The sequence below is a fragment of the Cryptomeria japonica genome, unplaced genomic scaffold, assembly GCF_030272615.1.
Source record: "Cryptomeria japonica unplaced genomic scaffold, Sugi_1.0 HiC_scaffold_266, whole genome shotgun sequence".
Taxonomy (NCBI): domain Eukaryota; kingdom Viridiplantae; phylum Streptophyta; class Pinopsida; order Cupressales; family Cupressaceae; genus Cryptomeria; species Cryptomeria japonica.
In genome coordinates, this window is record NW_026729088.1 from 17,501 (window position 1) to 40,000 (window position 22,500).

The 22,500-nt window shown below is 60.8% G+C and overlaps 2 non-coding genes across 2 annotated transcripts; both read right to left on the reverse strand.

Moving 5' to 3' along the window:
• Positions 1–2,402: 2,402 nt before the first annotated feature.
• LOC131869781 (5S ribosomal RNA) lies at positions 2,403–2,521 on the reverse strand. The gene has a single exon (XR_009368154.1). It is a non-coding gene; the product is annotated as a 5S ribosomal RNA (ribosomal RNA).
• A 7,804-nt stretch (positions 2,522–10,325) lies between these two features.
• On the reverse strand, positions 10,326–10,444 carry LOC131869787 (5S ribosomal RNA). The gene has a single exon (XR_009368159.1). It is a non-coding gene; the product is annotated as a 5S ribosomal RNA (ribosomal RNA).
• Positions 10,445–22,500: the final 12,056 nt, after the last annotated feature.

Below are 22,500 nucleotides of genomic sequence, written 5' to 3' on the forward strand. Positions count from 1 at the left end.
AGTTGGGTTAATTGCCCGGGCGCGCACCTTCGCCAGGGTGGGCACCTTGGTGCGCACACCTTGGCTGGGCTGCGCACCAGGGCGGGCTCAAGATGGCACCAGCATTCCCTTTTTCTCACTATCTTTCAAAACGGAAATTTTAAAATCTCGTTTTTTTTTTGCCTTTTATGGAAATTAGTGAAGGCATCGCATCAAAGGTGCGCACCTCGCTGCCCACCTTGGTGTGCTCCGAGGTGCCCACCACGGTGCGCAACGCCGGTGCGAACCCGGGAGCGCCCCGATGTGTGCTCCAAGGTGCGGCGTGCACGAAGTCGGACCCCGGTTTGCCCCGGGTGCGCACCTCGCGTGCACCTTGGTGCGCACACCTTGGCTGGGTTGCGCGGCCTGGTGGGCACCATGGTGCGCACCAAGGAGCGCTCCGAAGTGTGCTCCAAGGTGCGGCGTGCACGAAGTCGGAGCCCGGTTTGCCCCGGGTACGCACCTCGCGTGCACCTTCGCCGGGGTGGGCACCTCGGCTGGGTTGCGCGCCCTGGTGCGCACCAAGGAGCGCTCCGAAGTGTGCTCCAAGGTGCGGCGTGCACGAAGTCGGAGCCCGGTTTGCCCCGGGTGCGCACCTTCGCCGCGGTGCGCACCATGGCGTGCACGAAGTCGGAGCCCGGTTTGCCCCGGGTGCGCACCTCGCGTGCACCTTCGGCGGGGTTGCGCGCCCTGGTGGGCACCATGGTGCGCACCAAGGAGCGCTCCGAAGTGTGCTCCAAGGTGCGGCGTGCACGAAGTCGGAGCCCGGTTTGCCCCGGGTGCGCACCTCGCGTGCACCTTCGGCGGGGTTGCGCGCCCTGGTGGGCACCATGGTGCGCACCAAGGAGCGCTCCGAAGTGTGCTCCAAGGTGCGGCGTGCACGAAGTCGGAGCCCGGTTTGCCCCGGGTGCGCACCTCGCGTGCACCTTCGCCGCGGTGGGCACCATGGCGTGCACGAAGTCGGAGCCCGGTTTGCCCCGGGTGCGCACCTCGCGTGCACCTTCGCCGGGGTGGGCACCTCGGCTGGGTTGCGCGCCCTGGTGCGCACCAAGGAGCGCTCCGAAGTGTGCTCCAAGGTGCGGCGTGCACGAAGTCGGAGCCCGGTTTGCCCCGGGTGCGCACCTCGCGTGCACCTTCGCCAGGGTGGGCACCTCGGTGCGCACACCTTCTCAATGTTTTCTTGCCTTTTCTGGAAATTGGTGAAGGCAGCGCATCAAAGGTGCGCACCTCGGTGTGCTCCGAGGTGCGAACCCGAGAGCGCTCCGAGGTGCCCACGAAGTCGAAAGTCGGGTTAATTGCATTGTTTTCCCCGGGTGCGCTCCGAGGTGCGCAACATCGGCGCGCACCAAGGAGGGCTCCGAAGTGTGCTCCAAGGTGCGCACGATGGCGTGCACCTCTGGTGCGCACGATTCGGAGCTCGGTTTGACCGGGGTGCGCACACCTTGGCTGGGTTGCGCACCTTTTGTGCGCTCCAAGGTGCGCACGAAGTCGGAGCTCGGTTTGCCCCGGGTGCGCACCTTCGCCAGGGTGCGCACCTTGATGCGCACGCCTTGGCTGGGCTGCGCACCTTGGTGGGCGCCATGGTGCGCACCTTTCGTGCGCTCCAAGGTGCGCACGAAGTCGGAGCTCGGTTTGCCCCGGGTGCGCACCTTGGTGGGCGCCATGGTGCACTCCGAGGTGCCCAAGATTGGTGCGCACCAAGGAGCGCTCCGAAGTGCGCTCCAAGGTGCGCGCGAAGTCGAAAGTTGGGTTAATTGTCCGGTTTGCCTCGGGTGCGCACCTTGCGTGCACCTTCGCCAGGGTGGGCGCCTTGGTGCGCACACCTTGGCTGGGCTGCGCACACCTTGGCACCCGCGTTTCCTTCATTTTAAATTTTTTTTTTTTACAATCTCTCAAGTGGGAAATTCTATAATCTCAACTTTTTTTGCCTTTTCAGGAAACTTTTGAATGGAGCGCATCATTGGTGCGCTCCGAAGTGTGCTCCAAAGCTCTCTCCAGCTGCGTGCACCTGCCCCGGCCGCGCACCCGGCCCCGCCCAGCTTCGCTCACCTGTCCCGGGCGTCTGGTGCGGAACCTTAGAGTAAGAAACATCACCGTGCACCTTGGCCAACGTGCGCGACTCGACCGAGCGCGCACTGGCCGAGGTGCACACCGATTTCACCTGGGTGCGCGCGCAGCACCTCGGGCGCACCGGGGTGCGCGCACAACGCCCGGGTTGCACCGTGGCCTGTGTGCTCGGGGCGCCTCGGGTGCGCGCTCGGTGTCGCCCCCGCGCGCGCGGTAGTGCGGGCAGCGCACCCCGGCCCGGCCCGGCCCCGACGAGAACGCAAACGGGCAAAAGGTTTATTCAAATAGCATTGCGACGCCCGGCGAAAAACTAAAAAAGGGTGCAACACCGGGACTTCCCGGGAGGTCACCCATCCCAGTACTACTCCGGCCCAAGCGCGCTTAACTGCGGAGTTCTGATGGGATCCGGTGCACTAACGCTGGTATGATCGCACCCGTTATGAGCTTGTCGCAGTGTGTACTTAGCAAACCGCGACCCACGTGCGAATCCACCCCGGCCACCCACCCCCGTCGAGGTGCACACCCTCCCTCGCGAAGTGCGCCCCGTTCGCCAAGTGTGAGCCCTGCCCGGGTGCGCGCACCTTGCTAGGGCGTCGGGTGTGCACCCGGCCCGGCCTACGTGCGTGCACCTGGAGGGGGCGTCGTGTGCGTGCAGTGTCCCGTCTGCAACGCGGTGCCCACACACCACCTCGGGCGCAACGACCTGCGCTCACATGTGGGCCGAGTGCAACTTGGTGCATGTTCGGGGCGCCTCGGGTGCACGCTCAATCTTGCCCCGGTGCACCAAGGCGCTCGGTTTGCCCCGGGTGCGCACTTGGTGCAAGGTGGGCACCCAAAATAGGGATCAAGCACCAAAACACAAGTTTCGGGATGCAAAATGGGACCCAAGGACCACAAATGCGTTCCAAGACCCATGATGGGTCCACGAGAACAAAAATGTGTTCCGAGACTTAATAAACAAATATTGGGTTTTAGGAGAAGAAACATGCTCTGATGCCCAAAACGAGAATCGACCCCGAAAAGGCCACAGGCCAAAAGTGGGATGCGAGACAAAAAAAAATGGGACCCGAGGACCAAAATTGGGTTCCCAGGTCGAAGACAGGGCAACCGGACAAGAAACGACCTCTAAGGCTCGAAATGAGTCCCGACGACTAAAACTTGACAAGAAGCACCCATCAGGCACCCAACTCGACACCCATGGGATGCCGACCCACCCGGGCTTCCACCTAGCACACCTTGGCACCCACCCACCCTCGCACCCAACCTCGCACCCAACTTAGCACCTTTGAACCCACATTGGCACTCACCCTGACCCTGGCACCTTGGAACCCACATTGGCACTCACCTTGACCCTGGCACCCACCTTTGCACTCACCTTGGGACCCACCCTGGCTCCCACCTCGGCACCCACCCAGACACCCACCTTGGTTCCTTGGCACCCACCTTGGATCCTTGGCACCCACCCCGACACCCACCTTGGCACGCAACTTGGCTACTTGCCACCCACCTTGGCTCCTTGACGCCCACCCCGACAACCACCCCGTGACCTACCCTGGCTAGGGTTGGTGCACACCCACCCTGGTGCCCACCTTGGCACCCACCCTATGACCCACCTTGGCACGCACCTTAGTACCCACCCCGTTACCCACCCTAGGACCCACCCCGTGACCCACCTTGGCCAGGGTGGGTGCCTTGGTGCGCACAACTTGCCTGGGCTGCACACCAGGGCGGGCTCAAGATGGCACCCGCGTTCCGTTTTTTTCACTATCTTTCAAAACGGAAATTTTAAAATCTCATTTTTTTCTTTTTTTTGCCTTTTCTGGAAATTAGTGAAGGCAGCGCATCAAAGGTGCGCAATGCTGGTGCGAACCCGGGAGCGCTCCGATGTGTGCTCCAAGGTGCGGCGTGCACGAAGTTCGAGCCCGGTTTGCCCCGGGTGCGCACCTCGCGTGCACCTTCGCCGGGGTGAGCACCTTGGCTGGGTTGCGCGCCCTGGTGCGTACCAAGGAGCGCTCTGAAGTGTGCTCCAAGGTGCGGCGTGCACGAAGTCGGAGCCCGGTTTGCCCCGGGTGTGCACCTCGGGTGCGCACCTCGCGTGCACCTTCGCTGCGGTGGGCACCTTGGCTGGGTTGCGCGCCTTGGTGGGCACCATGCAGTGCACGAAGTCGGAGCCCGGTTTGCCCCGGGCGCGCACCTCCGCCAGGGTGGGCACCTTGGTGCGCACAACTTGCCTGGGCTGCGCACCAGGAAGGGCTCAAGATGGCACCCGCGTTCCGTTTTTTTCACTATCTTTCAGAACGGAAATTTTAAAATATCGTTTTTTTTTGCCTTTTCTGGAAATTAGTGAAGGCAGCGCATCAAAGGTGCGCAACGCTGGTGCGAACCTGGGAGCGCTCCGATGTGTGCTCCAAGGTGCGGCGTGCACGAAGTCGGAGCCCGGTTTGCCCCGGGTGCGCCCTGGTGGGCACCATGGTGCGCACCAAGGAGCGCTCCGAAGTGTGCTCCAAGGTGCGGCCTGCACGAAGTCGGAGCCCGGTTTGCCCCGGGTGTGCACCTCGGGTGGGCACCTTGGTGCGCATGCCTTGCCTGGGCTGCGCACCAGGGCGGGCTCAAGATGGCACCCGCGTTCCTTTTTTTTCACTATCTTTCAAAACGGAAATTTTAAAATCTCATTTTTTTTTGCCTTTTTCTGGAAATTAGTGAAGGCAGCGCATCAAAGGTGCGCACCTCGCTGCCCACCACGGTGCGCAACGCCGGTGGGCACCCGGGAGTGCTTCGAAGTGTGCTCCAAGGTGCTGCGTGCACGTTGTCGGAGCCCGGTTTGCCCCGGGTGCGCACCTCGCGTGCACCTTCGTCGGGGTGGGCACCTTGGCTTGCTTTGCCCCGGCTGCGCTCCGAAGCGGGGTTATTGGAGCGCCGCCTCTTTTTTTGTCGGAGCGTTTGGTGGGGTTTCTCGCATTGGCTCTTCCGAGGCCCGGTTGCCACCCTGGCGCGCACGAAGTCGGAAGTAGGGTTAATTGCCCGGGTGCGCACCTTTGCCAGGGTGGCACCTTACCTGGGCTGCGCACCAGGGCGGGCTCAAGATGGCACGCGCGTTCCGTTTTTTTCACTATCTTTCAAAACGGAAATTTTAAAATCTCCTTTTTTTTTTGCCTTTTCTGGAAATTAGTGAAGGCAGCGCATCAAAGGTGCGCACCTCGCTGCCCACCTTGGTGTGCTCTGAGGTGCGCACCCGGGAGCGCTACGAAGTGTGCTCCAAGGTGCGGCGTGCACGTTGTCGGAGCCCGGTTTGCCCCGGGTGCGCACCTCGCCTGCACCTTGGCCGGGGTGGGCACCTTGGCTGGGTTTGCCCAGGGTGCGCTCCGAAGCGGGGTTACTGGAGCGCCCCCTCTTTTTTTGTCAGAGAGTTTGGTGGGGTTTCTCGCATTGGCTCTTCCCAGGCCCGGTTGTTGGGTGCGCTCCCACCCTGGCGCGCGCGAAGTTGGAAGTTGGGTTAATTGCCCGAGCGCGCACCTTCGCCAGGGTGGGCACCTTGGTGCGCAAACCTTGGCTGGGCTGCGCACCAGGGCGGGCTCAAGATGGCACCAGCATTCCCTTTTTCTCACTATCTTTCAAAACGGAAATTTTAAAATCTCGTTTTTTTTTTGCCTTTTATGGAAATTAGTGAAGGCATCGCATCAAAGGTGCGCACCTCGCTGCCCACCTTGGTGTGCTCCGAGGTGCCCACCACGGTGCGCAACGCCGGTGCGAACCCGGGAGCGCCCCGATGTGTGCTCCAAGGTGCGGCGTGCACGAAGTCGGACCCCGGTTTGCCCCGGGTGCGCACCTCGCGTGCACCTTGGTGCGCACACCTTGGCTGGGTTGCGCGGCCTGGTGGGCACCATGGTGCGCACCAAGGAGCGCTCCGAAGTGTGCTCCAAGGTGCGGCGTGCACGAAGTCGGAGCCCGGTTTGCCCCGGGTGCGCACCTTCGCCGCGGTGGGCACCATGGCGTGCACGAAGTCGGAGCCCGGTTTGCCCCGGGTGCGCACCTCGCGTGCACCTTCGCCGGGGTGGGCACCTCGGCTGGGTTGCGCGCCCTGGTGCGCACCAAGGAGCGCTCTGAAGTGTGCTCCAAGGTGCGGCGTGCACGAAGTCGGAGCCCGGTTTGCCCCGGGTGTGCACCTCGCGTGCACCTTCGCTGCGGTGGGCACCTTGGCTGGGTTGCGCGCCTTGGTGGGCACCATGCAGTGCACGAAGTCGGAGCCCGGTTTGCCCCGGGCGCGCACCTCCGCCAGGGTGGGCACCTTGGTGCGCACAACTTGCCTGGGCTGCGCACCAGGAAGGGCTCAAGATGGCACCCGCGTTCCGTTTTTTTCACTATCTTTCAGAACGGAAATTTTAAAATATCGTTTTTTTTTGCCTTTTCTGGAAATTAGTGAAGGCAGCGCATCAAAGGTGCGCAACGCTGGTGCGAACCTGGGAGCGCTCCGATGTGTGCTCCAAGGTGCGGCGTGCACGAAGTCGGACCCCGGTTTGCCCCGGGTGCGCACCTCGCGTGCACCTTGGTGCGCACACCTTGGCTGGGTTGCGCGCCCTGGTGGGCACCATGGTGCGCACCAAGGAGCGCTCCGAAGTGTGCTCCAAGGTGCGGCGTGCACGAAGTCGGAGCCCGGTTTGCCCCGGGTGCGCACCTCGCGTGCACCTTCGCCGCGGTGGGCACCATGGCGTGCACGAAGTCGGAGCCCGGTTTGCCCCGGGTGCGCACCTCGCGTGCACCTTCGCCGGGGTGGGCACCTTGGTGTGCAGACCTTGGCTGGGTTGCGCGCCCTGGTGGGCACCATGGTGCGCACCAAGGAGCGCTCCGAAGTGTGCTCCAAGGTGCGGCCTGCACGAAGTCGGAGCCCGGTTTGCCCCGCGTGTGCACCTCGGGTGGGCACCTTGGTGCGCATGCCTTGCCTGGGCTGCGCACCAGGGCGGGCTCAAGATGGCACCCGCGTTCCTTTTTTTTCACTATCTTTCAAAACGGAAATTTTAAAATCTCATTTTTGTTTGCCTTTTTCTGGAAATTAGTGAAGGCAGCGCATCAAAGGTGCGCACCTCGCTGCCCACCACGGTGCGCAACGCCGGTGGGCACCCGGGAGTGCTTCGAAGTGTGCTCCAAGGTGCTGCGTGCACGTTGTCGGAGCCCGGTTTGCCCCGGGTGCGCACCTCGCGTGCACCTTCGTCGGGGTGGGCACCTTGGCTGGGTTTGCCCCGGCTGCGCTCCGAAGCGGGGTTATTGGAGCGCCGCCTCTTTTTTTGTCGGAGCGTTTGGTGGGGTTTCTCGCATTGGCTCTTCCGAGGCCCGGTTGCCACCCTGGCGCGCACGAAGTCGGAAGTAGGGTTAATTGCCCGGGTGCGCACCTTTGCCAGGGTGGGCACCTTACCTGGGCTGCGCACCAGGGCGGGCTCAAGATGGCACGCGCGTTCCGTTTTTTTCACTATCTTTCAAAACGGAAATTTTAAAATCTCCTTTTTTTTTTGCCTTTTCTGGAAATTAGTGAAGGCAGCGCATCAAAGGTGCGCACCTCGCTGCCCACCTTGGTGTGCTCTGAGGTGCGCACCCGGGAGCGCTACGAAGTGTGCTCCAAGGTGCGGCGTGCACGTTGTCGGAGCCCGGTTTGCCCCGGGTGCGCACCTCGCCTGCACCTTGGCCGGGGTGGGCACCTTGGCTGGGTTTGCCCAGGGTGCGCTCCGAAGCGGGGTTACTGGAGCGCCCCCTCTTTTTTTGTCAGAGCGTTTGGTGGGGTTTCTCGCATTGGCTCTTCCCAGGCCCGGTTGTTGGGTGCGCTCCCACCCTGGCGCGCGCGAAGTTGGAAGTTGGGTTAATTGCCCGGGCGCGCACCTTCGCCAGGGTGGGCACCTTGGTGCGCACACCTTGGCTGGGCTGCGCACCAGGGCGGGCTCAAGATGGCACCAGCATTCCCTTTTTCTCACTATCTTTCAAAACGGAAATTTTAAAATCTCGTTTTTTTTTTGCCTTTTATGGAAATTAGTGAAGGCATCGCATCAAAGGTGCGCACCTCGCTGCCCACCTTGGTGTGCTCCGAGGTGCCCACCACGGTGCGCAACGCCGGTGCGAACCCGGGAGCGCCCCGATGTGTGCTCCAAGGTGCGGCGTGCACGAAGTCGGACCCCGGTTTGCCCCGGGTGCGCACCTCGCGTGCACCTTGGTGCGCACACCTTGGCTGGGTTGCGCGGCCTGGTGGGCACCATGGTGCGCACCAAGGAGCGCTCCGAAGTGTGCTCCAAGGTGCGGCGTGCACGAAGTCGGAGCCCGGTTTGCCCCGGGTACGCACCTCGCGTGCACCTTCGCCGGGGTGGGCACCTCGGCTGGGTTGCGCGCCCTGGTGCGCACCAAGGAGCGCTCCGAAGTGTGCTCCAAGGTGCGGCGTGCACGAAGTCGGAGCCCGGTTTGCCCCGGGTGCGCACCTTCGCCGCGGTGCGCACCATGGCGTGCACGAAGTCGGAGCCCGGTTTGCCCCGGGTGCGCACCTCGCGTGCACCTTCGGCGGGGTTGCGCGCCCTGGTGGGCACCATGGTGCGCACCAAGGAGCGCTCCGAAGTGTGCTCCAAGGTGCGGCGTGCACGAAGTCGGAGCCCGGTTTGCCCCGGGTGCGCACCTCGCGTGCACCTTCGGCGGGGTTGCGCGCCCTGGTGGGCACCATGGTGCGCACCAAGGAGCGCTCCGAAGTGTGCTCCAAGGTGCGGCGTGCACGAAGTCGGAGCCCGGTTTGCCCCGGGTGCGCACCTCGCGTGCACCTTCGCCGCGGTGGGCACCATGGCGTGCACGAAGTCGGAGCCCGGTTTGCCCCGGGTGCGCACCTCGCGTGCACCTTCGCCGGGGTGGGCACCTCGGCTGGGTTGCGCGCCCTGGTGCGCACCAAGGAGCGCTCCGAAGTGTGCTCCAAGGTGCGGCGTGCACGAAGTCGGAGCCCGGTTTGCCCCGGGTGCGCACCTCGCGTGCACCTTCGCCAGGGTGGGCACCTCGGTGCGCACACCTTCTCAATGTTTTCTTGCCTTTTCTGGAAATTGGTGAAGGCAGCGCATCAAAGGTGCGCACCTCGGTGTGCTCCGAGGTGCGAACCCGAGAGCGCTCCGAGGTGCCCACGAAGTCGAAAGTCGGGTTAATTGCATTGTTTTCCCCGGGTGCGCTCCGAGGTGCGCAACATCGGCGCGCACCAAGGAGGGCTCCGAAGTGTGCTCCAAGGTGCGCACGATGGCGTGCACCTCTGGTGCGCACGATTCGGAGCTCGGTTTGACCGGGGTGCGCACACCTTGGCTGGGTTGCGCACCTTTTGTGCGCTCCAAGGTGCGCACGAAGTCGGAGCTCGGTTTGCCCCGGGTGCGCACCTTCGCCAGGGTGCGCACCTTGATGCGCACGCCTTGGCTGGGCTGCGCACCTTGGTGGGCGCCATGGTGCGCACCTTTCGTGCGCTCCAAGGTGCGCACGAAGTCGGAGCTCGGTTTGCCCCGGGTGCGCACCTTGGTGGGCGCCATGGTGCACTCCGAGGTGCCCAAGATTGGTGCGCACCAAGGAGCGCTCCGAAGTGCGCTCCAAGGTGCGCGCGAAGTCGAAAGTTGGGTTAATTGTCCGGTTTGCCTCGGGTGCGCACCTTGCGTGCACCTTCGCCAGGGTGGGCGCCTTGGTGCGCACACCTTGGCTGGGCTGCGCACACCTTGGCACCCGCGTTTCCTTCATTTTAAATTTTTTTTTTTTACAATCTCTCAAGTGGGAAATTCTATAATCTCAACTTTTTTTGCCTTTTCAGGAAACTTTTGAATGGAGCGCATCATTGGTGCGCTCCGAAGTGTGCTCCAAAGCTCTCTCCAGCTGCGTGCACCTGCCCCGGCCGCGCACCCGGCCCCGCCCAGCTTCGCTCACCTGTCCCGGGCGTCTGGTGCGGAACCTTAGAGTAAGAAACATCACCGTGCACCTTGGCCAACGTGCGCGACTCGACCGAGCGCGCACTGGCCGAGGTGCACACCGATTTCACCTGGGTGCGCGCGCAGCACCTCGGGCGCACCGGGGTGCGCGCACAACGCCCGGGTTGCACCGTGGCCTGTGTGCTCGGGGCGCCTCGGGTGCGCGCTCGGTGTCGCCCCCGCGCGCGCGGTAGTGCGGGCAGCGCACCCCGGCCCGGCCCGGCCCCGACGAGAACGCAAACGGGCAAAAGGTTTATTCAAATAGCATTGCGACGCCCGGCGAAAAACTAAAAAAGGGTGCAACACCGGGACTTCCCGGGAGGTCACCCATCCCAGTACTACTCCGGCCCAAGCGCGCTTAACTGCGGAGTTCTGATGGGATCCGGTGCACTAATGCTGGTATGATCGCACCCGTTATGAGCTTGTCGCAGTGTGTACTTAGCAAACCGCGACCCACGTGCGAATCCACCCCGGCCACCCACCCCCGTCGAGGTGCACACCCTCCCTCGCGAAGTGCGCCCCGTTCGCCAAGTGTGAGCCCTGCCCGGGTGCGCGCACCTTGCTAGGGCGTCGGGTGTGCACCCGGCCCGGCCTACGTGCGTGCACCTGGAGGGGGCGTCGTGTGCGTGCAGTGTCCCGTCTGCAACGCGGTGCCCACACACCACCTCGGGCGCAACGACCTGCGCTCACATGTGGGCCGAGTGCACCTTGGTGCATGTTCGGGGCGCCTCGGGTGCACGCTCGATCTTGCCCCGGTGCACCAAGGCGCTCGGTTTGCCCCGGGTGCGCACTTGGTGCAAGGTGGGCACCCAAAATAGGGATCAAGCACCAAAACACAAGTTTCGGGATGCAAAATGGGACCCAAGGACCACAAATGCGTTCCAAGACCCATGATGGGTCCACGAGAACAAAAATGTGTTCCGAGACTTAATAAACAAATATTGGGTTTTAGGAGAAGAAACATGCTCTGATGCCCAAAACGAGAATCGACCCCGAAAAGGCCACAGGCCAAAAGTGGGATGCGAGACAAAAAAAAATGGGACCCGAGGACCAAAATTGGGTTCCCAGGTCGAAGACAGGGCAACCGGACAAGAAACGACCTCTAAGGCTCGAAATGAGTCCCGACGACTAAAACTTGACAAGAAGCACCCATCAGGCACCCAACTCGACACCCATGGGATGCCGACCCACCCGGGCTTCCACCTAGCACACCTTGGCACCCACCCACCCTCGCACCCAACCTCGCACCCAACTTAGCACCTTTGAACCCACATTGGCACTCACCCTGACCCTGGCACCTTGGAACCCACATTGGCACTCACCTTGACCCTGGCACCCACCTTTGCACTCACCTTGGGACCCACCCTGGCTCCCACCTCGGCACCCACCCAGACACCCACCTTGGTTCCTTGGCACCCACCTTGGATCCTTGGCACCCACCCCGACACCCACCTTGGCACGCAACTTGGCTACTTGCCACCCACCTTGGCTCCTTGACGCCCACCCCGACAACCACCCCGTGACCTACCCTGGCTAGGGTTGGTGCACACCCACCCTGGTGCCCACCTTGGCACCCACCCTATGACCCACCTTGGCACGCACCTTAGTACCCACCCCGTTACCCACCCTAGGACCCACCCCGTGACCCACCTTGGCCAGGGTGGGTGCACCCACCCTGGTGCCCACCTTGGCACCCACCCATCCTAGCACCCAGCCTGTGACCGGGCTTGGAACCCAACCTTGCACCCGCACCCGTCTTGGCCAGTGTGGGTGCGCACCCATCCTGGCACCCACGTTGTGACACACCCTTTAACCCACGCACCCTAGCACCCACGTTGGCACCCACCTTGGAACCCAACCTAGCAACTTGGCACCCACCCCGTGACCCACCTTGGCATCCACCATAGCAGTCGCCGACTTGGCACCCACCTCGGCACCCACCTTGACACTTGTGGACCCACCTTGCCACTCACCCTAGCATCGACCCATCCTAGCACCCACCCTGGCACCTTTGCACCCTAGCACTCACCCATCCTAGCACCTAACCTGTGACCCACCTTGACACTCACCCTCGCACCCACCTTGGAACCCAACCTAGCACCCACCCACCCTGACACCAACCCTAGCACCTACCCACCCTTGCACCCACCCTGTGACCCATCTTGGCACCCACCCATCCTACCACTCAACCTATCACCCACCTTCTCACCCACCTTGGCATCCACCTTAGCACCCACCCACACTGGCACCTTGGCACCCACCTCGGGCAAGGTGGGTGCACACCCACCCTGGCACCCAATTTAGAACCCACCGAGCATGTTACCCACCTTGGCACCCACATTGCAGCCCACCCTAGTACCCACCCTATGACCCACATTGGCATCCACACCCTAGCACCCAGGCACCTCGACACCCGCCTTGACACCCACCCTAGCACTGAACCTGTGACCCACCTTGGAACTCACCCTAGAACCCACCCACCCTGTGAACCACCTTGGCATCCACCTTAGCACCCACCCACCTTGGCACCCACTCTAGCACTCACCCATCCTAACACCCAACTTGTTACCCACCTTGGCACCCGCCCTCGCGTCCACCTTGAAACCCACCCTAGCACCCACCCACGCAGGAGCCCACCTTGGCACCCAACCTAACACCCACGCATCCTGGCACCCAACTTGTGACCCACCTTGGAACCCACCCTAGTACCCACCTTTGAACCCACTATATCACCAACCCACCTTGGCACCCACCCTATGACCCTCTTTGGAATCCACCCTAGCACGCACCCACCCTGGCACCCACCATGGAGCGCACCCTAGCACCCACCCACCTCGGCACGCACCTCAACACCCACCTTGGTGTGCGCACTGCGCCAACCTCTCAAAGACCCTATGTGGTGCGCTCCAAAGTGTACACCTTTGGTGCGCTCCAAGGTGCGCACCTTTGGTGCACACCGAGGTGCACACCAAAGTGTGCACCGAGGTGAGCACCAAAGTGCACTCCAGGGTGCACACCAAGGCGTGCACCTTTGGTGCGGTCAATGCAAACGAATTCGGAAGTTGGGGTCGATGTCCTAATCGCTGCTGCAGACTACACGTATGAGAATCGGACAAATAGCTTTATATAGGGGAGGTGTTGCGTTTGATGGGTCGACTCCCCTGGTTGTGTGCACTGCACCAACTTCAAAGACCCTGTCTTGTTTAAGAAGTCAAAAGTTGGGGTGGATGTCCTAATCATTGCTGCAGTCTACGCATGTATGAGAATCAGACAAATAGCTTATATAGGGGAGGTGTTGCATTCGGTGGGTTGACTCCCCTGGTTGTGCGCACTGCGCCAACCTCAAAGACCCCGCATAGCAGAAGAAGTCGGAAGTCGGATTTTGGTGAGCACCAAGGCGTGCACCTTTGGTGCGGTCAACGCAGACGAATTCAGAAGTTGGGGTGGATGTCCTAATCGTTGTTGCAGGCTACACATGTATGAGAATCAGACAAATAGCTTATATAGGGGAGGTGTTGGGTTTGATGGGTCAACTCCCTTGGTTGTGCGCATTACGCCAACCTCAAAGACCTTGTTTTCGTTAAGAAGTCAAAAGTTGGGGTCAATGTCCTAATGGCTCCTGCAGGCTACACATGTATGAGAATCGGACAAATAGCTTATATAGGGGAGGTGTTGGGTTTGATGGGTCGACTCCCCTGGTTGTGCGCATTACGTCAACCTCAAAGACCTTGTTTTCGTTAAGAAGTCAAAAGTTGGGGTCGATGTCCTAATTGCTCCTGTAGACTACACATGTATGAGAATCAGACAAATAGCTTATATAGGGGAGGTGTTGGGTTTGATGGGTTGACTCCCCTAGTTGTTCGCATTACACCAACCTCAAAGACCTTGTTTTCGTTTAGAAGCCGAAAGTTGGGGTCGATGTCCTAATTGCTCCTGCAGGCTACGCATGTATGAGAATCAGACAAATAGCTTATATAGGGGAGGTGTTGGGTTTGATGGGTCGACTCCCCTGGTTGTGCGCATTGCGCCAACCTCAAAGACCCTGCATTGCGGATGAAGTCGAAAGTCAGAGTTTGGTGTGCTACAAGGTGTGGTCGAAGGTGCTCACCTAGGTGTGCACCTTTGGAGCACAGGAAAAGTGCCCTCCAAAAGTGCGCACCTTTGGAGTGCACAAAAGTGCCCTCCAAAAGTGCGCACCTTTGGAGCGCAGAAAAGTGCCCTCCAAAAAGTGCCCTCCAAAAGTGCGCACCTTTGGAGCGCAGAAAAGTGCCCTCCAAAAAGTGCCCTCCAAAAGTGCGCACCTTTGGAGCGCAGAAAAGTGCCCTCCAAAAAGTGCCCTCCAAAAGTGCGCACCTTTGGAGCGCAGAAAAGTGCCCTCCAAAAAGTGCCCTCCAAAAGTGCGCACCTTTGGAGCGCAGAAAAGTGCCCTCCAAAAAGTGCCCTCCAAAAGTGCGCACCTTTGGAGCGCAGAAAAGTGCCCTCCAAAAAGTGCCCTCCAAAAGTGCGCACCTTTGGAGCGCAGAAAAGTGCCCTCCAAAAAGTGCCCTCCAAAAGTGCGCACCTTTGGAGCGCAGAAAAGTGCCCTCCAAAAAGTGCCCTCCAAAAGTGCGCACCTTTGGAGCGCAGAAAAGTGCCCTCCAAAAGTGCGCACCTTTGGAGCGCACAAAAGTGCCCTCCAAAAGTGCGCACTTTTGGTGCGCACCAAGGCGCTGGTTCGGTCGTTGCAGGCGAGTTCGGAAGTTGGGGTCGATGTCCTGAGCGGAGGTGCAAACTACACAGGTGTCGGAATCGGACAAATAGCTTATATAGGGGAGGTGTATGCTTCGATGGGTCGACTCCCCAGGTTGAGCGCACCGCGCCAACCTCAAAGACCCTACGGTATGGATGAAGTCGGAAGTTGGGTCCGATGACCGATTCGATTAGTAGGTATGCTCATGAGGTCGGAATTTGGGTCCGATGACCTGCCATGTGCAGGAAGGCGAATGTTGACACTGTGCGTTGCAAGGTGCACACCAAGGCGCTGGTGCGGTCTTTTTAGTCGAGTTCGGAAGTTGGGGTCGATGTCCTGATCGGAGGTGCAAGCTACACAGGTGTGGGAATCGGACAAATAGCTTATATAGGGGAGGTGTATGCTTCGTTGGGTCGACTCCCCGGGTTGAGCGCACCGCGCCAACCTCAAAGACCCTACGGTATGGATGAAGTCGGAAGTTGGGTCCGATGACCGATTCGATATGTAGGCATACTCGCGAGGTCGGAATTTGGGTCCGATGACCTGCCACGTGCAGGAAGGCGAATGTTGGCACTGTGCGTTGCAAGGTGCGCACCAAGGCGCTGGTTCGGTCGTTGGAGGCGAGTTCGGAAGTTGGGGTCGATGTCTTGATCGGAGGTGCAAACTACACAGGTGTGGGAATCGGACAAATAGCTTATATAGGGGAGGTGTATGCTTCGTTGGGTCGACTCCCCGGGTTGAGCGCACCGCGCCAACCTCAAAGACCCTACGGTATGGATGAAGTCGGAAGTTGGGTCCGATGACCGATTCGATATGTAGGCATACTCGCGAGGTCGGAATTTGGGTCCGATGACCTGCCATGTGCAGGAAGGCGAATGTTGGGACTGTGCGTCGCAAGGTGCGCACCAAGGCGCTGGTGCCGTCGTTGCAGTCGAGTTCGGAAGTTGGGGTCGATGTCCTGGTCAGAGGTGCAAACTACACAGGTGTGGGAATCGGACAAATAGCTTATATAGGGGAGGTGTATGCTTCGATGGGTCGACTCCCTGGGTTGAGCGCACCGCGCCAACCTCAAAGACCCTACAGTATGGATGAAGTCGGAAGTTGGGTCCGATGACCGATTCGATACGTAGGCATATTGGCGAGGTCTGAATTTGTGTCCGATGACCTGCCATGCGCAGGAAGGCGGAATTTGGGTCCGATGACCGAGTTGATGGCGTGCCATGCGCAGAAAGGCGGAATTTGGGTCCGATGACCGAGTTGATGTTGATGGCCCGCCATGCACAGGAAGGCGGAATTTGGGTCCGATGACCGATTTGAAGGCGTGCCATACGCAAAAAGGCGGAGTTTGGGTCCGATGACCGAGTTGATATTGATGGCCCGCCATGCGCAGGAAGGCGGAATTTGGGTCCGATGACCTGACATACGCATGGAGTCCGACTCGGGGGCCGATGTTCGATTCGATGACTTGCATTGTGGGTAAAGTCGGAAGTTGTGGTCTTTGACCCGATTCGATGACCAGACTTCGGCTGCTTGAGAATCGGACAAATAACTTATATAGGGGAGGTAGTGTTCTCGAGCATCCTCCCCCCGTGCCCGTTTATGTCGATTGATGCTGGTGCTCGACTGGTTGGAGCGCTCGGATGCAAAAATCTTGCACCAGGATTTATCGATTGTGATGGACACGGCAAGTCTCCTGATTGCTATGCAGGAGCTCATCGTGAATCTCTATGCGGCCTTGGTATGGACTCGACCTGCGGAATGGTTCGGCAATGGTAGTCGCTCCAACACGTCCTTGCAATGGCCACAGAGGTGATTCGACTAGAGCTCCAGTCTAGCTTTTGGGTTGCTTGGCGGACTGGTATAGCCGCGATCGAGTTCCGGCCATGAACGTTTTAGATAGCTCTTGGGCTTTCTGGGACGGAAGTCGGAAGTTTGGGCTGTTGTCCGATTTGATGACCATTCTTCGGATGTGTGAGAATCGGACAAATAACTTATATAGGGGACTGTGTTGTCTCACGCAGCCCCCTCCGTGCCCCTCTATCTCGACCGATGTTGGTGCTTGAAAGGGTTGGGATCGCTCGGATTTATAAACGTGCACCACCATTTGTCGAGTGTGAGGGACGCGGCAGGTCTCCTAAATGCTATGCGGGCGCTCTCTGAGAATCTCTATCCGGCCTCGACACAGACTAGTCTTGCTGAATGGTTTGGCACTGGTAGTCGATCCAACACGTCGTTGTTGTGGCCGCCTAGGCGATTCGATTCGAGCCCCCGTCTAGCTTTTGGGTTGCTTGGCGGATTTTGCCCTATCCGCAAGTGAGCTCGGTCCCTAAACGTTCGAGAAACCCGATTGCTATGCGCCGACTCTCTTTCTTGCGAGCCTCCATCTAGCTTTTGGGTCTCTACGGAACGGAAGTCGGAATCTGGGACCGTTGTTTGATTCGACGAGGCAGACTACGGTTGTGCGAGAATCGGACAAATAACTTATATAGGGGAGGTGTTGACTGGAGCATTCTCCCCCGTGCCCCTCTAACTCGACCAATGCTGGCGCTCGAACGGTGGTAGCGCTCGGATTTTCATTGAGCGCCAGCATTGGTCGATTTAGAGGGGCATGCGAGATTCCCGAATGCTATGCGAGGGCTCTAACGGAAATGTCTATTGGTTTCGGTATGGATGCAATTGCGAGTGGTTCGGCAAAGGTAGTCGTTCCGATGCGTCCATGTCGTGGCCAAATCGATAATTCGATTTGAGCCCTCGTATAGCATTTGGGTCTCTCGATGTGATTCCGCATTCCAGTCCCTTTGGGCACTGCTTGAGCCGCATCCCAGGGGGTTCCCTTCCCAATAATCTGCCTCGCAACCCGATTGCTATGCGGTGAGGCTCCTCGGCCGCCTCGGAACTATCTGTGTATCAGACGCATCGCGGGATAAGGGGTTGGCAACGGTAGTCGCCCCAAGCGCGTCCGATGCTTGGACCATTCCGAGGCGGCCCTGAAGCCTCTTCCGTCTAGCCGTTGGGTCCTTCTCGCCGCATCCCTCGCCTCGCACCCCGATTGCTATGCGGTGAGGCTCCTCGGCCGCCTCGGAACTATCTGTGTATCGGACGCGTCGCGGGATAAGGGGTTGTCACTGGTAGTCGCCCCAAGCGCGTCCGATGCTTGGACCATTCCGAGGCGGCCCTGAAGCCTCTTCCGTCTAGCCGTTGGGTCCTTCTCGCCGCATCCCTCGCCTTGCACCCCGATTGCTATGCGGTGAGGCTCCTCGGCCGCCTCGGAACTATCTGTGTATCGGACGCGTCGCGGGATAAGGGGTTGTCACTGGTAGTCGCCCCAAGCGCGTCCGATGCTTGGACCATTCCGAGGCGGCCCTGAAGCCTCTTCCGTCTAGCCGTTGGGTCCTTCTCGCCGCATCCCTCGCCTCGCACCCCGATTGCTATGCGGTGAGGCTCCTCGGCCGCCTCGGAACTATCTGTGTATCGGACGCGTCGCGGGATAAGGGGTTGTCATTGGTAGTCGCCCCAAGCGCGTCCGATGCTTGGACCATTCCGAGGCGGCCCTGAAGCCTCTTCCGTCTAGCCGTTGGGTCCTTCTCGCCGCATCCCTCGCCTCGCACCCCGATTGCTATGCGGTGAGGCTCCTCGGCCGCCTCGGAACTATCTGTGTATCGGACGCGTCGCGGGATAAGGGGTTGTCACTGGTAGTCGCCCCAAGCGCGTCCGATGCTTGGACCATTCCGAGGCGGCCCTGAAGCCTCTTCCGTCTAGCCGTTGGGTCCTTCTCGCCGCATCCCTCGCCTCGCACCCCGATTGCTATGCGGTGAGGCTCCTCGGCCGCCTCGGAACTATCTGTGTATCGGACGCGTCGCGGGATAAGGGGTTGTCACTGGTAGTCGCCCCAAGCGCGTTCGATGCTTGGACCATTCCGAGGCGGCCCTGAAGCCTCTTCCGTCTAGCCGTTGGGTCCTTCTCGCCGCATCCCTCGCCTCGCACCCCGATTGCTATGCGGTGAGGCTCCTCGGCCGCCTTGGAACTATCTGTGTATCGGACGCGTCGCGGGATAAGGGGTTGTCACTGGTAGTCGCCCCAAGCGCGTCCGATGCTTGGACCATTCCGAGGCGGACCCGAAGCCTCTTCCGTCTAGCCGTTGGGTCCTTCTCGCCGCATCCTTCGCCTCGCACCCCGATTGCTATGCGGTGAGGCTCCTCGGCCGCCTCGGAACTATCTGTGTATCGGACGCGTCGCGGGATAAGGGGTTGTCACTGGTAGTCGCCCCAAGCGCGTCCGATGCTTGGACCATTCCGAGGCGGACCCGAAGCCTCTTCCGTCTAGCCGTTGGGTCCTTCTCGCCGCATCCGTCGCCTCGCACCCCGATTGCTATGCGGTGAGGCTCCTCGGCCGCCTTGGAACTATCTGTGTATCGGACGCGTCGCGGGATAAGGGGTTGTCACTGGTAGTCGCCCCAAGCGCGTCCGATGCTTGGACCATTCCGAGGCGGACCCGAAGCCTCTTCCGTCTAGCCGTTGGGTCCTTCTCGCCGCATCCCTCGCCTCGCACCCCGATTGCTATGCGGTGAGGCTCCTCGGCCGCCTTGGAACTATCTGTGTATCGGACGCGTCGCGGGATAAGGGGTTGTCACTGGTAGTCGCCCCAAGCGCGTCCGATGCTTGGACCATTCCGAGGCGGACCCGAAGCCTCTTCCGTCTAGCCGTTGGGTCCTTCTCGCCGCATCCCTCGCCTCGCACCCCGATTGCTATGCGGTGAGGCTCCTCGGCCGCCTTGGAACTATCTGTGTATCGGACGCGTCGCGGGATAAGGGGTTGTCACTGGTAGTCGCCCCAAGCGCGTCCGATGCTTGGACCATTCCGAGGCGGCCCCGAAGCCTCTTCCGTGTAGCCGTTGGGTCCTTCTCGCCGCATCCCTCGCCTCGCACCCCGATTGCTATGCGGTGAGGCTCCTCGGCCGCCTTGGAACTATCTGTGTATCGGACGCGTCGCGGGATAAGGGGTTGTCACTGGTAGTCGCCCCAAGCGCGTCCGATGCTTGGACCATTCCGAGGCGGCCCCGAAGCCTCTTCCGTGTAGCCGTTGGGTCCTTCTCGCCGCATCCCTCGCCTCGCACCCCGATTGCTATGCGGTGAGGCTCCTCGGCCGCCTTGGAACTATCTGTGTATCGGACGCGTCGCGGGATAAGGGGTTGTCACTGGTAGTCGCCCCAAGCGCGTCCGATGCTTGGACCATTCCGAGGCGGACCTGAAGCCTCTTCCCTCTAGCCGTTGGGGCTTTCTCGCCGCATCCCTCGCCTCGCACCCTGATTGCTATGCTGTGAGGCTCCTCGGCCGCCTTGGAACTATCTGTGTATCGGACGCATCGCGGGATAAGGGGTTGGCAGTGGTAGTCGCCCCAAGCGCATCCGATGCTTGGACCATTCCGAGGCGGCCCTGCAGCCTCTTCCGTCTAGCCGTTGGGGCCATCTCGCCGCATCCCCCACCTCGCACCACGATTGCTATGCGGTGAGGCTCCTTGGCCGCCTCGGAACTATCTGTGTATCGGACGCATCGCGGGATAAGGGGTTGTCACTGGTAGTCGCCCCAAGCGCGTCCGATGCTTGGACTATTCCGAGGCGGCCCTGCAGCCTCTTCCGTCTAGCCGTTGGGGCCATCTCGCTGCATCCCCCACCTCCTCGGCCGCCTCGGAACTATCTGTGTATCGGACGCATCGCGGGATAAGGGGTTGGCAGTGGTAGTCGCCCCAAGCGCGTCCGATGCTTGGACTATTCCGAGGCAGCCCTGCAGCCTCTTCCGTCTAGCCTTTGGGGCCATCTCGCCGCATCCCTCGCCTCGCACCCCGATTGCTATGCGGTGAGGCTCCTCGGCCGCCTGGGAACTATCTTCGTATCGGACGCATCGCGGGATAAGGGGTTGTCACTGGTAGTCGCCCCAAGCGCGTCCGATGCTTGGACTATTCCGAGGCGGCCCTGTGGCCTCTTCCGTCTAGCCGTTGGGGCCATCTCGCCGCATCCCCCACCTCGCACCCCGATTGCTATGCGGTGAGGCTCTTCGGCCGCCTTGGAACTATCTTCGTATCGGACGCATCGCGGGATAAGGGGTTGTCACTGGTAGTGGCCCCAAGCGCGTCCGATGCTTGGACTATTCCGAGGCGGCCCTGCAGCCTCTTCCGTCTAGCCGTTGGGGCCATCTCGCCGCATCCCCCACCTCGCACCCCGATTGCTATGCGGTGAGGCTCCTCGGCCGCCTTGGAACTATCTTCGTATCGGACGCATCGCGGGATAAGGGGTTGTCACTGGTAGTCGCCCCAAGCGCGTCCGATGCTTGGACTATTCCGACGCGGCCCTGTGGCCTCTTCCGTCTAGCCGTTGGGGCCATCTCGCCGCATCCCCCACCTCGCACCCCGATTGCTATGCGGTGAGGCTCCTCGGCCGCCTTGGAACCATCTTCGTATCGGACGCATCGCGGGATAGGGGGCTGTCACTGGTAGTCGCCCCAAGCGTGTCCGATGCTTGGACCATTCCTAGGCGGCCCTGAAGCCTCTTCCGTCTAGCCGTTGGGGCCTTCCCGCCCCATCCCTCGCCTCGCACCCCCGATTGCTATGCGGTGAGGCTCCTCGGCCGCCTTGGAACCATCTGTGTATCGGACGCATCGCGGGATAAGGGGTTGGCACTGGCAGTCGCCCCAAGCGCGTCCGATGCTTGGACCATTCCGAGGTGGCCCTGAAGCCTCTTCCGTCTAGCCGTTGGGGCCTTCCCGCCCCATCCCTCGCCTCGCACCCCGATTGATATGCGGTGAGGCTCCTCGGCCGCCTTGGAACTATCTGTGTATCGGACGCATCGCGGGATAAGGGGTTGGCACTGGTAGTCGTCCCAATCGCATCCGATGCTTGGACCATTCCGAGGCGGCCCTGCAGCCTCTTCCGTTTAGCCGTCGGGGCCTTCCCGCCGCATCCCTCGCCTCGCATCCCGATTCCTATGCAGTGAGTCTTCTCGGCCGCCGCGGAACTATACCTGTTATTGCTACTGCATCCTTCGGCTGGTAACCTCCTCTGCCGCCTTGGAACGTTCTCTTTGTCGGACGCGTCGCGGGATAAGGGGTTGGCACTGGTAGTCGCCCCAAGCGCGCCCGATGCATAGACCGCTCCGAGTCGACCTTGCTTTCAGCCTCTCACATGCATAGACCTCTCTGAGTCGACCCTGCAGCCTCTCACGTTTAGCCTTTGGAATCTCGCCTCACAACATGATTGCTATCCTTGATGCATCCCTTGCCTCGAGCCCTGATTGCTTTCTTGGCTGCATCCCTCCTCTCCTCACAGCCCGGTTGTCATCACTGCTTCATCCGTCGCTTCATGCATTCTGGCTGCTGGGCCCTTCCCACCGCACACCTCGATTGCTATCTCTTCTGCATCACACACCCCGATTGCTATCTCTGCTACATCCCTCGGCTCTCACTTCTGCATCCTTCGCCTCACACCTCGATTGCTATCAATGCTGCATCCGTAACCTCACACCCCGATTGCTATGCGGGGAGGCTCCTTGGCCGCCTTGGAAATTTCTGTGTGTCGGACGCACCGCGGGATAAGGGGTTGGCACTGGTAGTCGCCCCAAGTGCGCCCGATTCTTAGACCGCTTCGAGGTGACCTCGTAGCCTCTTTCGTCCAGGCTTCCTGCCTTCAACGCCCTTTTTACACCTCGATTGCTATGCGCGGGCTCGTTGGCGTCTATCACCTCTCTGCGAAG